General features: G+C 37.0%; 1 pseudogene; it reads right to left on the reverse strand.

Moving 5' to 3' along the window:
* Nucleotides 1-9,270: 9,270 nt before the first annotated feature.
* LOC100609079 (ankyrin repeat domain-containing protein 49-like) lies at nt 9,271-13,054 on the reverse strand (annotated as a pseudogene).
* Nucleotides 13,055-15,618: the final 2,564 nt, after the last annotated feature.

Consider the following 15,618-nt stretch of genomic DNA (forward strand, 5'->3'; position numbering starts at 1 on the left):
GAATTATAATCAATAAATTTCCCTCTTAACACTGCTTTAGGTGCATCCCAGAGATTCTGGTACATTGTCTCTTTGTTCTCATTAGTTTCAAAGAACTTCTTGATTTCTGTCTTAATTTCATTTTTTATCCAAAGTCATTCAGGAGCAGGTTGTTCAATTTCTATGTAGTTGTGTTGTTTTGAGTGAATCTTTTAATCTTGAGCTCTAATTTGATTGTGCTGTGGTCTGAGAGACTGTTATGATTTCAGTTCTTTCACATTTTCTGAGGAGTGTTTTACTTCTGATTATGTGATCAATTTTAGAGTAAGTGCCATGTGGTGATGAGAAGAATGTATCTTCTGTTGTATTTGGGTGGAGAGTTCTGTAGATATTTATCAGATTCACTTGAGCCAGAGCTGAGTTCAGGCCCTGAATATCTTTGTTAATTTTCTTTCTTGATGATTTAATATTGTCAGTGGGGTGTTAAAATCTCCCACTATTATTGTGTGTGAGTTTAAGTCTTTTTGAAGGCCTCTAAGAATTTACTTTATGAATCTGATTGTTCCTGTATTGGGTACATATGTATTTAGGATAGTTAACCTTCTTGTTGAATTGAACACTAAGATTATGTGATGCCCTTTTTTTGTTTTTTTGATCTTTGTTGGTTTAAAGTCTATTTTGTCAGAAACCAGAATTGCAAACCCTGCTTTTCTCTGTTTTCCATTTGCTTGGTAAATTTTCCTCCATTGCTTTATTTTGAGCCTGTGTGTGTCTTTGCATGTGAGATGCCTCTCTTGAAGACAGTATACTGATGGGTCTTGGTTCTTTATCCAACTGGCCATTCTGTGTCTTTTAATTGGGGTATTTAGCCCATTTACATTTAAAGTTAGTATTGTTACGTGTAGATTTGATCGTGTCATCATGATCCCAGCTGGTTATTTTGCAGACTTGTTTTTGTGGTTGCTTCATAGTATCACTCGTCTGTGCACTTCAGTGTGTTTTTGTAGTGATTGGTAATGGTTTTGCCTTTCCTTATTTAGTGCTTTCTTCAGGAGCTCTTGCGAGGCAAGTGTGGTGGTAACAAATACCCTCAGCAATTGCTTGTCTGAAAAGGATCTTACTGCTTCTTCACTTATGAAGCTTAGTTTGGCCAGTTATGAAATTCTGGCTTGGAAATTCTTTTCTGTAAGAATGTTGAATATTGGCCCCCAATCTCTTCTGGCTTGCAGGGTTTTTTTCTGAGAGGTCTGCTAATAGTCTGATGGGCTTCCCTTTGTTGGTGACCTGGCCTTTCTCTCTGGCTGCCCTTAATATTTTTTTCTTTCATTTTGACCTTGGAGAATCTGATGATTATGTGTCTTGGGGATGATCTGCTCGTGGAGTATCTTACTGGGGTTCTCTGCATTTACTGAATTTGAATGTTGGCCTGTCTTGCTAGGTTGGGGAGGTTCTCCCGCATGACATTCTGAAGTATGATTTCCAACTTGGTTCCATTCTCACCATGTCTTTGAGGTACCCCAATCAGTCATAGATTCTGTCGCTTTACATAATCCCATATTTCGCAGAGGTTTTGTTCATTCCTTTTCATTCTTTTTTCTCTATTCCTGTCTGCCTGTCTTATTTCAGAATGATAGTCTTCAAGCTCTGAGATTCTTTCCTCCACTCGGTCTAGTCTGCTGTTAATACTTATGATTCCATTGTGAAGTTCTTGTAGTATGTTTTTCAGCTCTAAGAGATTGATTATGTTCCTGTGTAAACTGGCTATTTTGGCTGTCAGCTCCTGTTTTGTTTTATCATGATTCATAGCTTCTTTGCATTAGGTTAAACATGTTCCTTTAGCTCAGCAAAGTTCATTATTACCTACCTTCTGAAGTTTACTTCTGCCATTTCAGCCATCTCAGCCTCAGCCTAGTTCTGAGCCCTTGCTGGAGAGCACACCCACAACCATCTAATCTTTGACAATCCTGAGAAAAACAAGCAATGGGGAAAGGATTCCCTATTTAGTAAATGGTGCTGGGAGAACTGGCTAGCCATATACAGAAAATCGAAACTGGACCCTTTGCTTACACCACATACAAAAATCAACTGAAGATGGATTAATGACTTAAATGTAAAACCTAAAATTATAAAAACCCTAGAAGAAAATCTAGGCAATACCATTCAGGACATAGGCATGGGCAAATATTTCATGATGAAGACACCAAAAGCAATTGCAACAATCAAAAACTTACAAATGGGATCTGATTAAACTAAAGAGCTTCTGCACAGCAAGAGAAACTGTCTTCAGAGTGAACAGACAGCCTACAAAACGGGAGACAATTTTTGCAATCTATCCATCTGACCAAAGTCTAATATTCAGCATCTACAAGGAATTTAAATTTACAAGAAAAAAAAACCCATTAAAAAGTGGGCCAAAGGACATAAACAGACACTTCTGAAAAGAAGACATACATGTGACCAACAAACAGATGGAAAAAAGCTCATCACTGACCATTAGAGAAATGCAAATCAAAACTACAATGAGATATCATCTCAGCCAGTCAGAATGGCAGTTATTAAAAAGTCAAAAACAGATGGTGGTGAGGTTGTGGGGAAAAATAAATGCTTTTACACTATTGGTGGGAGTGTAAATTAGTTTGACCATTGTGGAAGACATTGTGGTGATTCCTCAAATATCTAGAGGCAGAAATACGATTTGACCCAGCAATCCCATTACTGGGTATACACCCAAAGGAACATAAATCATTCTGTTATAAAGATGTGGGCACGTGTATGTTCATTGCAGCAGTGTTCACAATAGCAAAGACATGGAATCAACCTAAATGCCCATCAATGATAGACTGGATAAAGAAAATGTGGTACATATATACCATGGAATGTTATGCAGCCATAACAAGGAATGAGATCATGTCCTTTTCAGGGACATGGATGGAGCTGGAAGCCATTATCCTCAGCAAACTAATGCAAAAACAGGAAACCAAATACTGCATGTTCTTGCTTATAAGTGGGAGCTGAATGATGAGAACACATGGACACAAGGTGGGGAACAACATACACTGGGGCCTGTCAGAGGGTAGGGGTTGGAAGGAGGGAAAGCATCAGGAAGACTAGCTGATGGATGCTGAGCTTGATACCTAGGTGATGAGATAATCTGTGTAGCAAACCACTATGGCACATGTTTACCTCTGTAACCTGCACATCTTGCACATGTAGCCCTGAACTTAAAATAAAAGTTGGAAATGAAAAAAAACACTTCTAGGCACCAAGCGAAGGATTCAACATTCAGCGAGCTTCGAGGAACAAGCCTGGACTGGCATGCATTATTGAACTCAAAAATATATTTTGTCTCTCTTTGGCTTTTTACATGCCTTGCCCTCTTGCTGAATACTTATTTTCTCTGTTTCCAAATCCAAATAGTGGATAATACTAAGCAATTAACTACTCTCAAGTTTATATATTGTGTGTTCGAAAGACCAGCCAACATTTCTCATTTCCATGTTACAGTGACGTAATCCAACCCCGAGGGTACACTTACTCTTGAATTAACTGAATAAATTAAAATTTTACGCTGAAAAAAATAGGATTTGGTGATTAGATATAAAGGAGGAGCGGGAGAGAGGAGTCAAAGCTGGTAAGACAAGAACAAGAAGGAGGAAAAGTTTTTGAGGAAACAGGTAAGTTTTGTTCTGCAGAGACACATCTAAAAAGCTAAGGAACATCCATGTCCAGTTAAGGTCCAAAGTTCCCCAGAGAGGCCTGGGCTATCCAGCTTTAGAAGTCATCTTCTTAAGAAGTAATAATGGACATATTAAAGTAATAATGTTATCAAAGGAGAAGGGATAGGATGAGATGAGAGGGCCAAGAATATATTCTTAGGGATTGACTGTTTCTTTAGGAAGCCACCAAAGGAAAGGGATCACTTCAGGGGCCTAAGAAATAGTAACCAAAGAAGCAGGAGACATGGAAGAGATCAATGCTTCAAAAATCTTTCACTGAATTATAATCTAAGATCATAACAATCACAGCAATAATGATAATACATTGTATGGGCTTTTCTTATATTAAGTCACTTAATACACAATCCTATTGAGGTATATGCTATCTCAATTTTACAGAAGGAATTAGAGGCACAGAAAGGTAATGTTATCTGCCCAATGTTATCTATCCGTGAGGGCAGGAAACAGCTGGCTCTGCAGTCCATGCTTTTATTAATTTTTGTTTGTTTTTTGACAGGGTCTCACTCTGCTGCCCAGGCTGGAATGCAGTGGCATGAACACTGTTCACTGCAGCCTCGACCTCCTGAGCTCAAGCAATCCTCCCACCTCAGCCTCCTGAGTAGCTGGGACTACAGGTGCATGCCACTATGCAGGCTAATTTTAAAATTTGTTGAGATGGATTCTCGTTGCACTGCCCAGGCTGATCTCAAACTTCTGGTCTAAAATGAACCTCCTGCCTCAGCCTCCTGAAGTGGTGAGATTATAGGCATAAGCCACTGCACCAGGCTAGTGATTACTAACACTTAAATAGCACTTCCAAGTGCCTTGACACTTTTCTAAACACTTTGTATTCACTAATTCGTGTAATTCTCACTATAGCTTTTTAAGGTAAATACTATCGTTATCTCCATTTTATAGATGAGGAAACTGAGGAACAGGAAGATCATATAAACTGCCCAAGGTCATAGATGTGGAACATTCTAAACTACCACCAGACTATTGGGCCCTATGGTGGTGCTCAGATGTTACTTGGAAAGTATAATGCTCACAGAAGCACTCTCTCTCTCTAGGGGAATACTTGTTTCCACCATTTGTTTTACTCTCTGTAGAGGGAAACATTCCTTTCCAAAGGAGATTTCATCTTCTGACTAGTAAATCAGACTCAGAATGAGCTATGATTCATTTACAGGTAAGTCACAAGCTTTATTCCTGGCCAGATAAGAAATCAGTAATTTGGTTTTGTCTGAAGAGATTTGGGAATTCCCCCAAGATGATTTCCTGGAGTGGGTCAGAATGCCACCTACACACTGGGTTAATGACTTCAGTGTTCTGCTTGGTTCACTGATGACAGGAAACTGGTAAAACAAAGAGGGTGAGAAACCAGCTGTATCACAGTAATAAATATTACTCAGATTTAGGCTCTTCTTCCTAGTTCCTGAGTTTTTTTAACTTTCAAGCTTTCACTCAGACAATATGCAATGATTAGCTAATACAGTTTGTTTTAGTATTACAAATGATGATGGCAGATTTTGCGGGGAATTTGTTTTAAAGTTAATGTTATCATATTTTTACAATTCTTGTTTTCAATAGTTTGAAAAAGTTCTGTTGGGATCCTGAATTCTTAATTTTGACTGAGATCTAGTGAGATTAGTTGTCTCTTTCGGAGATAATTTTAGAGGCGTAAAAATGGTAAATCAGTTTTTTTTCAATTATTAGAAATCATGTGCACAAAATAGTCAAGGGGAAAGATTAGCAACTGCTTTTTTAATATAGCATTAATTGATTTCACAAATAGTTACTATGCTGCTACTGTATTTTTTAGGCATCAGGGATAGAGTTGTGAGGAAGACAAGGCAAGATCCTTGACCTCCAAATGTTTATAGTCTAGCAAGATAAATTAATAAATATATAATTAAATAATAGGTAATGATAAATTCTATAAAGAAAAATTAACCAGGTGAAGGAGATAGAGAATAATGGAAGCAAATCAGAATTAAAATAGGAATTTCAGAGAAGGCCTCTTTGAGGTTTTATTGTTATTGTGATAGAAAGTTTCATGGCTCTGATTTTACCGTTTTAAAACGTAACTCTAGCTACAAGGAGAAAAGACTGTATTTATGGGAGCAAGTGTAGAATCAGGAACACCAGTTAAGAGTCTATTATAATAGTCTAGGTTCTCAACCTTGTCTGTTGCTCAGAATTCCCTGGAGATAATTTTAGCCAGCCCCAGTTGAAACCAGTTACTATATGTCAAAATCTTTGAGAGCAGAGTCCAGGAGTTGATATTTCTCAAGGTTCCTCTGGTGATTTTAATATATAGCCAAGGTTGGAAAAGGTTGTGGAAGAAAGATATCAGACAACAAGTCTAGGGCAGTTTTCTAAATCTAGTAGGAACACGGAAGCTGTTAAAACAGGACTGGCTTCTTTTCTGGATTTATTTTCTTCTTTAAGGAATATAGTTAGGTCAGAGAACAAAGCAAATTCTTAAAGAGGAAAAAATTTATCAGGAAATGATGAAGATGGATTTTGGCTAAGAAGCATTAACTAATATACTACTAGGAAGCAGTGGTAAATGAAAATGTTTGTCATGTTTGTTTCTTCAAATATTCTAGTATGGAGTCCATGGATGAAAATGTTTGTGAAAGGATGATGTAGGAGACTGGGTCTCTAGCAGTTATCTGTGGAGGTGGCTAGATGTCAGATTCAGGATTTATACATTTTGTAGAGATAGCAATTAAGATTCACTGATAGATTGGAAGTGGGATGATAGGGAAAGGGGGGTCAGGGATGACATCCAAATTTTAGGCCTGAGCAATTGGGTGAATTGTTGCATTTACTTCGTTGGGGGAAAGTGGGTGGAAAAGTAGGGAATATCTGTGTGGGGGAGGAGGTCGAATATTGAAATTAAGAATATCAGTTTGGACTTCATAATGTAAAGAGTGCTAATTAAACTCTAAAATGAATGTAAGTAGAGAGTGAGATACAGATTCACAATTTGAATTATTTGTTTCCTGGAATAATTTTCTTTGATTTTATGTCTGTTTATTGTTTGAATAACTAGGGAACTTATTTACTTTTATCTCATTTATTTTTTTTCTTCCTAGATTTTTAATGTATACCCTACTACCTTGCATATAGGCATGGTAGAAGAGTGTTTTAAGACTATGCTAACCTTTACTCCAATAAAACATTATAATTTTGTAAACTGTAGTCCTAATAGACTGCTGGGGAAGAGCAATAACACATAAATGCATGAACATTTTAGTGTTAAAAACATTGCAAAATTATAAGTTTTAAAAAATGGATTAAAAGATAACTAATGAAATTTTAGAACATCACTTCCGAAACTTTCTTCACTATAGAACAGTTTAAAATTCTAATATATTGATGAAAACCAAAAAGAACTCAACAGATTTAATGGGCTCTTGAATTAAAGTAGATAGCAAAAAATGGACTTTTAGATAGATTAGTCACTACAAGAGAGAATCATTTATCATGTGTATAAAATACAATGAATTTTAAATAACATAGCTCTATGTTGAAATTATAAGAAAATACATAAATTAGACAAATATATATCACTTATTCAAATTCAATTGTAATCTCAAGTATAATATCAATCGTAATATCAAAATGTCATTAACTGGAAAGTAATACTAATAGCTAAAGTGTATTGAGCATTTACAATGACTAAGAACAATTCCAAGCATTTTACAAAATATGTTAACTCAGTTAAGGAATACTCTTAGCTACAAGTGACAGTATTTAATATTGGTCACTTAAAAACCTGTGGTTCATTGCTTTTCATGTTAAAAGGAGTCTGGAAACTGGCATTGGTTCAGTGGCACAATGGTTTCTCATAGCATCTACATTGCTCTCTTGGCCTCATCCTCTTGGTTGCAAGATGTCACTCCCAGGTCCAGGAAGCATGTTTGTGTTAAAGACAAGAAAAAGGAAGGAAAGGATGGACCTGGGTACATCTGTCTCTTTTTATCAGGAAAGCCAAAGCTTTCCTAGAAGCTCCAACAGATTTCTGCTTAGGTCTCCTCTGCTGGCACTATTACTTAGCACCCCTAGTTGCAAGGGAGGCTGGGAAATCAGGTATGACATTTTTTTGTGTGCCTTTATAGAGGAACAGGAGAAAGGAAAAGAAGGTTGAGAATGGGGTTTGAATTAGGCAGCCAACAGTGACTGCCACAAATTCATGTCTTTCTTATGAAAACCCTATCAAAGTGGTACTTTTGTTTATTACCATTTTGCAAATGAGAAACTAAGAGTGAGAAGTTAAGAAATTTGACCATGGTCACACAACTAAATAATGTAGAACCAGAAATCAAGTCAGGTGGTCTGTCTGTCTCCAGAATCTGCTCTCTTCTCAGCCACTCTACTATAGTATAGAAATAAAGCCACAGACAGATTTAACACTGAGCCTTCTCATGTGAGTGATCTTCCATATAACTTCCTTACATTCTCATGAATGATACATTTATTATAATAGGCAATACATTACCTAATGATGAAACTAAATAAATGCATGCTATTGCTCTTATTCTAATTATACCAATAATAATAAACCACATGGTTAATTCGAATTTGTAAAGTCACCCTTTCAAACAATTGTAAGTATTTTCATACATATTATATACTTCTGATTTCCTCGTAAATCCTTTGAGAAATAGAGAGAGGTAAATGTGATTATTTGCATTTGATAGTTGGGAATACGAGATCAAGCTTGTGTCAAAAAGCTCTGGGACTTAAACCTAGATTTACATAGAGCCAGGCCATTTGTACTTCAGTAGATACCTGCCAGTATAGATGTCTTTACTTTAGGATAAATGTTAATTAAATTGCAGAAGAATTGAAACAAATGTTAACATTACAAATTTTCTCATCAAGGCAAAGATTTACAACTTTAAAACTCAACATTTAATGTTTCTTAATGTCTTAACAATGGTTTCTGAGATACCATATTTTATGAAAGCTAGTTCCCTTGGTTACTAGAAATTCTGACACATTTTTATAGCTCTATTTTATAAAATGCATTACCCTGAGTAATTATAAATTATATGCAGGAAGTAATGTACATTTTGTTGTTATTTTTTGAAATTAAAACTCACAGATATGATGTCAAGTATTTTTCTGTTGAAATTAATCTATTGTGTTTCTTATAATAAAATTAAGTCATTTTTTATTGTTTTTTCATATTGTAATAGGCAACATTGATTTTTTAAAATTTATTTTTGCTATACTTTATTTTTCTTGAATATTTATATTTATGCTTTTTGTTTCTATCCACGCTGTTTTTTTTTCCTTTAATTTTTCAACTTTTATTTTAGCTCAGGGGTACGTGTGCAGGTTTGTTATATGGGTAAATTGCGTGTCACTGGGGTTTGATATACAGATAATTTTGTCACCTAGGAATTGAGTGTAGTCATACCTGATAGGTAGTTTTCAACCCTCACCCTCCTCTCACCCTCCACCCTCAAGTAGGCTTGACTTTGCATAATGGGAATATTTTACATCTCACACAAAGGAGGCACTGGTACTCAAAAATTTATGAAAATTACTAGAACTGTTAAGATTGAGGTGAAAAATTTGTACAGCTTTCCACAGTTTTAAAGAGATAATAATAGATACTTGTCCTCTTGGTGATATCAAATGTTGTTTCTTCCAAGTTGTTTTTCAGACCTGGTTTGATGTAAGGGTTCATCAGGAGGAGTTCTAGGGTATCTTTGCTATCTTTGTTCCCAGAAGAAAGATGCAATGGAGTTCAGAGGCCTTTTGTTTGGGCATGCGTAGCTGTACATGTAGAAGGAAGAAAGAAGCCACTCTGGTGTTATTACACTTACAGGTGTTGTACAGGGGTATCCAGCTATCCACAGTCACTGCATGAACATCTGCCCCTTGTGCGGTTACCTCATGGATGATATCTAAGTGTCCATTGTAGACTGCTCGATGAAGAAGGGTATATTCATCTTTGTCCCTAGTGTTCACATGATTGGCTTTCTCAGAAAGTAGTCTTCACACTATAGTAAGGCTAGAAACATGCCTTCAGTTCATGATTTTCAGTTTTTTCTACAGACGTCTGGTGGGTTATGGTGTGCTCCTATTAAAAAGTGGATTTATTTCAGTATCCCAAATAAGCAATTTACTTAGATCTTTTCACACATTTTTTATTGCAATTCATAGCACTCTTTGTTTTTTTCATCTTGCTCCTCATCTTCATCAGAGTTGCCTATTCAGAGACTTTGAGTACCAGTGGGAATAAGGTATTCTTGTATTTCTAACAATTCAATTTGATTAAGGTATTCAAAAAAGTCCAGGGAATTCTCTTGGTCTGGTTTTCCATCATCATTCACTTTCTTTATCCATTTTTACTACTGTTCTAAATAAAAAGTACTTCAAATACCAGGGTATAAATAGTATAAGTAATCTTTCTAGAGATGTGTTATATCTACTTTATTTTATTCATCAAGATTTGATGATATTCCTGATATTCTATCAGTAATAGGATGCCTTTCCCAACTTAAAGGGCATATTCCATTTTGGGAGAGATGTGAACTGTGTCAATTTATCACAAACAACTCAGTGACAGGTGGGGCTATAAACTCCATTTTACAGATGTATTAGTTCATTTTCATGCAGCTGATAAAGACATACCTGAGACAGGGCAGAAAAAGAGGTTTAATGGACTTACAGTTCCACATGGCTGGGGAGGCCTCACATTCATGGTGGAAGGCAAGGAGGAGCAAGTCACATCTTACATGGATGGCAGCAGGCAAAGAGCTTATGCAGGGAAATTCCCTTTTTTAAAACCATCAGATCTTGTGAGACTTATTACTATCAGGAAAACAGCATGGGAAAAACCCACCCCCATGATTCAGTTATCTCCCACAGGGTCCCTTCCACAATATGTGGGAATTATGGGAGCTACAAGATGATATGTGGGTGGGGACACAGAGCTTAAACCATATCAACAGGTGAAGGCACAGAAGTTTGGATAGATTAAAACAACTTGCCCTAAATCAAGGACCCTTCAATGGAACTGAAAGGCCTGATATTCTAATTCAAAGGTTCCACATTATTTTTCACTGCACTATATTTTACTGCTGTAAGCACAAAGCAGTAGAGATATTCTGAACCCAAGGATCCAGGGGCAACAGCAAGGGGAAGTGGGTAATAAAAACCTGTAAACTACAGGGTCTGGTGAGCAGGAGCAAGGGAAAAGGGCATCCAGTTCCAGCCTTGTGCCACTAGCTGGTCACTCATAGGCCTAGAAGTTCTGCCTGCAGCCTTCCTAACAGCCAAGATTGGAGAAGCCACTTCCACCCATTCTGGGACCCATGATGGAGTCTGACCTGCAGGGCTTGGCCTGAGGTCACTTGCCTCTACAGACCCAGGAGTTGTTAGATGGCGAGGGTCTACCAGGAAGTGAGGCACCAATTTTAACATTTCTACAATGTTTTATAAATAAACAAAATGTGATGATTATTTGTCTTTAGTAGACTTGATTGTTTACTACCATGTCAAAATAGCTTTCATTTTTCAGTGTTTCAAGGTTGTAGAAAATGTCAGCTTAACTCTAGAAAATAGATTTATGCAGTTATTGCTGCTATAGAATGCTCTTAAAACAGTTTTTATGAACCTGAAGAAAATGAAACCTCTGGCACATATCATTTTTATTTAGAATAGTTTATGTTTATTTATATGTACACAGTAATTTAAGCTAATTATAACCTGCATGTATTTGGTTTAAAACCATGTTTGGAATTGTCACGTGAAAATAAAACAGTAATATAGATAGGGTGTTTTTGACATCCAAGAAAAATTTTAGAAACATGTCTCTCATAATTTGTTATATGGATAACAAACATCTTCAAAAAGGGGATAATTGAATGGTATTTATTATATTTTGGGAAAGAGGAGCAGCTATCTCCTTGCTCTGACTTGACTTTATGGCCAACCCTTTTCTTATGTTCTTGTAGCCAAGTTGAACAGACTTATGTGATTTATTAAACTGTAATGAGCTAAAGAATAGATTTTCTGAAGCTTCATAGGTTCTTGCTGAGTATTGTGAGCAAGGTAAACTGAAAGCAGCAACACGAAGAGGAAAGCATATTTAAGATGGAAATGGAATGATCATTAAGCACCTATAAAATGTGGGGCCTTTTCATGCTATTTTATTTAAGTCTGAAAATCACCCTGAGAATTACGTGTTAGGCTGATTTTGCAGCCTAACAGGTTCAGGAAGTTTGATTACCTTGCCAAGAATCACTATGTTTGGCTTGGATTTGCAACCAGGTCTCTTTTGTTCCACAATTGTTCAACAAATATTTCTTGACACCAAACTAGGCTTTGAGAAAGACAAAGAAGGAATATTGTGTTGTAAATGTCTTTACTATGCTTTAAACATTGTCTTTCAGAATATAGTCATTCCATAAAATTCTCTGTTTTTTTAGATAACAAAGCTGAGTTGTTATGTGCTGGTCGAAGATAACCTATAAGAAACATACAAGCCTTGTTAAGCTTAATTACATTTTAATGGGAATGGCCTTAAGAGTCGGATGGCAGGATCCACTCAGTAGCATGGGAATGCATACAACAGAAGAAGACTCTTGGGGCTGGATGCAGTGGCTCACGTCTGTAATCTCAGCCCACTGGGAGGCTGAGGCAGAAGGATCACTTTAGCTCTGGAGTTCGAGGTTACATTAAGCTATGATTGTGCCACTGCACTCCAGCCTGAGTGACAGAGCTAGATCCTGTCTCTTAAAAAAAAAAAGGCTCTTGGATCGGGGAGGGTGCGAGGGTGGTGGTGGTCATGGTGGTGAAGGTGAGGTAGAAAGGGGTGAGGTGAAAAGGCGAAGAAGAAAAATATCTTAGTTGTAGGAAAATCCTAAGAATATCCCAAAGTTAAGCAGGAGTTAGCTGTAGGAGATGGGGGAGAGAGTGCTAAGTTTGTTCCAGGAAAGGCACAACAAAAGGTAATTGCAGACAATAGATGACACTCAAGAAGTGAACAGTGGTGGCTTCTTCCAATCTGGCAGGTATGGAGAGCAGGAGCCAGGCTGCAAAAGGAGGGTCAGCAACAACCATGCAAAGCATTCCTCTACTTTTAATCCCCCTATTTCATTCATTCCTCTTCTTCTTGTTACCCTTGTGACCTCATTTCATACCACTCTCCACCTTGCTCACTCCTCTTTCTCTTTTCCTTAAACATGCTAGATTCTCTCCTATTTTAAGTCCTTTGGTGTAGCTGTTCCTTCTGTCTGAAATGCTCTCCCGGTGATCTTCACTAGACTAATTGGTTTACCTTCTCTATGTGTCTGCTTAACTCTTACCTTCTCAGTAAGGCCTATCATGCCTATCCTATTTAATACAGCAAAGTGCTCCTTTACCCTCTGGCATGCCTTACCCTACTCTATATACTTTCAAAATTCATAGTGGTTACCACCTTCACTCTCCAGCGCACCTTACCCTACTCTACATACTTTCAAAATTCATAGTGGTTACCACCTTCTAACATATTACAGTGTATTATTTGCTTATATATTATGTTTATTTTCTGCTAAGTATAAGCTCATGTAGCAGGCATTTGTGTTTTATTCCCTGTTATATTTTAATACCCTAGAATAGTGCTCTAGGCAAGCTGGCCCAAGTTAATGCCAATCACAGATGTCACCCCTGGACCTGTACTTGTATCTTTAACCTAGTCTAATATACATCACATGAATAAAAATGACAAAGCCGTGGTCCTTAGGTACCTATTGCTATTCTCCTTTAGCTCACCATCAACCCTCTTTACTGTTATAGGATCTGAGTCTTGTGTATTAACCCTCTACTGCCTGCCCAACCACCACCACCAAGTGTCTCATATCCTCACAAACAAGTTTGGTCAGCTACTGCAAGGGTTCAACCATTTTTCTCTTTCTTTCCCTTCTAGTTCCCTTATGCTAAGTGATATGACTTCTGCAAGTTCTTCCATATCTTCTTGGCATGGCTGCTGCTCTCATGAGAATCACATACTCACCCCACCACTTGGGCTTTTTCGCTAAGTACCACCACTGAGTTGCTGGAGACTAGGCAATTGCACAGACATCTGTAAAAATAGGCAACAATGTCTTTATTGTGTCATGCTCTGCTGGAAGGGGACCCAAAAATATTTCCTTACTTGTGGAGTTTTGCCAAGGACAATGTCTTATTGAAAGAAACCATATCATTCATTAAATCATTCTTGCCTTCTAGCCATTTAGCATTTTTTAAAGCATCTATTTACTGAGCACATTTATCAGCACCAGCCTTAGTGCTGTATATGCATTATTTTCTTTTTATCCTTGAAATAACCTTGAGAAACAAGGGTTATTCTCCTCAGTTTTATAGATAAGGAACCCAAGAGCAGAGAACTTAAATACTTGCCAGGTGTCACATAGGTAATAGCTATGTGGTGATTAAAAGCCAGAACAATGAAACTCTGTAGAAGATGATGTGTGGCTATATCTACCTTACCCTGCTGTCCATTTCATCCTCCAGCTCATATGACTGTGGGCTGATAATTCAGAGAGTTACTCTCTTCTGAGAGACTATGTTTCTTCCAATTCCTACCAGCAGATCCTGACCAATGACTCAATGATAGACAGTTACAAAGGGCTAGCCACTTGCTTCAAGGTAGGGCTAATTCTGTGGCGCAATTTGTGCTCCAGAGCATTCCTGTGGGATCAAACTGAAACTAGTCTCTAACTGAGCCACATTCTTGCCTCTCCTGACCTATCCTACTTCCTTCACTTTTCTTCTTTTGAGAGTACAGCCCAGTAAATCACTTGGACAAGAAAACTCATCTCATGCTTTCCCAGGAAACCTGACTTAAACCAGACCCATGATCCAATTTTTTAACTACCACAGTACACTGTCCTCTTTTTTCTTTTTATAAGACCAAGAGGATTTACTCAGTTATTTCTTTCCTTACTATGAAGTGCCTCAATTGCTCACGTAAATGGATAGTACAATACAGTAAATCTGTATGATGAATGCGTCTTGTGATTGGGTTTGGTTGTTCTTACACTCTATTCTTTCATGGACAGTATTCTAAAGTTGAACATAGATAAATATTTGTAATCAGTCTTGTGAACTTCTGGCCCAAGGATTTCTAGTGGAAATTTTAGATTGTATGCCTTTGAATAGAAATAAGTTTAATGCTTCACATTTTTTTCTGATAGTAAAAATTGCAAAATTAGAAAATTTGAATACTTTTTGATAACAGAATACTAGGTTCCACGAAAGAGCATGTATTTTCTTTATTCCAGAGTATTACGGGTTTTACCTCTAGCTTTTCAGGAGCTCTTTAAGTACTGAAAGTAATATGGAGTTTTTGTGAAACAAATTACATGTACATCCAGGATTAAAAATATATACTCTACAGTAATAAGAATGTACTATAAAATGTCTGGGTGGAAATTGGAAACACAAAAGAAGATTAAGAAATAAAATTATTTAGCAAGATGATATTCACAAATAACTTTATTTTTCCAAGCACACATTAATATTCTACCATTGGCTGACTGAAATGTACATCTTATCATTACAAATAACTTCTGTGTAATCAATCCACACAAGGCATTCCAGTGGAGGTCCTTGTTGGTTACAGATTGCCCATTTTTACTTCAAGGTCAGGGAAGTGGATAGAATTTGTAATGAATGGTATAATTGTTGAACATTTAAACAAACACAGTCTATTTGGAGGTGAACAGTATGATTTACGTAATGGGAAATCATGCCAACCGATCAGGTTTGGTTTAATAAAATGATAAATAGCTATTTGAAAAAAAAAGAGGAACAATTAGATGTAACTTATTAACATTAGAAGAAATACCTTTGACAAAGTCTCCCTTTTTCCCTGCTGTACCCTATCATCCCCACACACATCCCAGCA

The sequence above is a fragment of the Pan troglodytes genome, chromosome 6, assembly GCF_028858775.2.
Source record: "Pan troglodytes isolate AG18354 chromosome 6, NHGRI_mPanTro3-v2.0_pri, whole genome shotgun sequence".
Lineage (NCBI taxonomy): Eukaryota > Metazoa > Chordata > Mammalia > Primates > Hominidae > Pan > Pan troglodytes.